We start from the raw sequence: 2,500 nt of genomic DNA on the forward strand, positions 1-2,500 counted from the left end.
CCTAAAATTATTTAAATCAACGCGCGCGCTCACATACGCGCGCGGGCGATGCGTGTGTCGCAATTACGTGACGTAAAATAAAGGCGCGGAGAAGGGAGTCGAAGTCAGCGCTTTGAGACGGCGGTTTGGCGAAGAGGGTTCGGGAGGACGCGCTGCCGAGGCCTCGCTGCCTCTCGCTCGCGGTTCGTATATACATGTATATGTACATGTGTGTGTGTGTGTGTGTGTGTGTGTGTGTGTGTGTGTGTGTGTGTGTTTGTGTGTATGTGTGTGTGTGTGTGTGTATGTGTACGCGTGTATGTGGATTTGTGCGTGTGCGTGTGTAAGTTTATGTATACGTAAGTTCAGAGCAAAGTTAAAATAAGTTTGGATCAGAGAGCAAGATTTGGTAACACTGCATAAGGTCACCGGGTTAAGCAAGTTACTTGTCGTCAGTTAGTGTTGGTGTAATACACAGAAAGATGAACACGGAGTTAAGGACACTTACAGTGGGTTAGATGAAAGCAAAATGATGAAGAAGCATGTGCAAATGTATGTATACACACCACTTACATAAATCTATAAATCTATATATATGTGCATATATATATGTATATATATATATATATATATATATATATATACATATATATATATATGTATATATATATATGTATATGTATAATAACCCTCCCTGACCAACACTTGATCCTTCCAGGTATGACTCAGAATGACCAATACTAAACCAACCATACCACACGACCCCCTAAACGGAGTGTACGACCAGTACACGAGCAGTGATAGGGAGGTTTTACACACACTCCTCGTGGGCACTCGGTGGAAATTGATTTAGCAATTCAAACCCTAAGTTAGATGTACTGAGGTATATTTATGATGGAAAGAATAATGCAAATTCGTATTGATATCGATAACAACCCTCCATGGAAAGGAACTGGGGACCCTACCACGTACTCACTCCAAGAGCATCACAACATGAAAACTACAATTAAGTATCATGCTGTGATCACGTCGGCTCAAACATGAACCTACCGTTAAAAAAAAAAATAAATAAACACACACACACACACACACACACACACACACACACACGCACAAACACACACACACACACACACACACACACACACACACACACACACACACACACACATACATACATACATACATACATATATATATATATATATATATATATATATATATATATATATATATTGTTTTTTCAATGGTAGGTTCATGTTTGAGCCGCCGTGGTCACAGCATGACACTTAATTGTAGTTTTCATGTTGTGATGATCTTGGAGTGAGTACGTGGTAGGGTCCCCAGTTCCTTTCCACGGAGAGTGCCGGTGTTACCTATTAGGTAATCATTCTCTCCATTTATCCGGGCTTGGGACCAGCACTGACTTGGGCTGGCTTGGCCACCCAGTGGCTAAATAGGCAATCGAGGTGAAGTTCCTTGCCCAAGGAACTTCATCGTATCTAGGTTTGATTTACCTAAAATCATGTTCATTGCCCAAGGGAACAACGCACCGGCCTGTGACTCGAACCCAGATTGCCGTCGTGACAGTCTTGAGTCCGATGCTCTAACCACTCGGCCACCGCGGCCTATATATATATAAATATGTATATATATATATATATATATATATATATATATATATATATATATATGTATATATATAACATCATAAAAACAAAATAAAAGGAACCCACAACCCGCCTAACTGCAAAGAAGACTTCAGCGTGACCCACTGCCAGCGTCCCTCGTGCAGGCGATGCAAGCAATTCGCCAAAAAAAAACAACTGATTAGCCGCAGGTTAATCATGTCTCTTGGCAGCTCACGTAACACGGGGAGTATTAACGTATTAACGTAATTAGACTAAGATTCAAGAAAGAATAAAAAAGGGGAAAGTCGACCGGAAAAAAAGTAACGAAATTGATTCAGGAAAATGATTATATGTTAATGATAACAACTGTGATGGAATTTAGGATTGTTACCATTAATGATAATACTGCTACTACTACTATTGCTGGGGGCCGCGGTGGCCGAATGGTTAGAGCGTCGGACTCAACACTGTCACGACGGCAATCTGAGTTCGAGGGTTCGAGTCATCCGTCTGTCTATCTGTCTATCTATATATCTATATCTATCTATATATCTATTAACTATGTAGATGCAGATGATTTAACTATGAAGGCAGTGATTTTTTTAGCGTGCCTTCGATAGCCTCATGGGAAGTCTCGTAGATATGGCAATGCTGCAAATGAAGCAGAAAGCAAGAAAAGAGAAAGAGAGACTTTATTTAAACGAATAATTAATTAAAATACAAATCAATTTAACTACAAACGCAATATGCCATAAAAATATTTCCTTGCATACCATCGTTAACCTTAGCAACGCCAATGATAACAACAACAAAAACAAAAACAAAGCCAGAACCACAGAGGGAAGTCCCGTGGATATGGCAATACTGCAAACAAAGCAGGGCACAAGTAT

The sequence above is a fragment of the Penaeus monodon genome, chromosome 5 (assembly GCF_015228065.2).
Source record: "Penaeus monodon isolate SGIC_2016 chromosome 5, NSTDA_Pmon_1, whole genome shotgun sequence".
Taxonomy (NCBI): Eukaryota; Metazoa; Arthropoda; class Malacostraca; order Decapoda; family Penaeidae; genus Penaeus; species Penaeus monodon.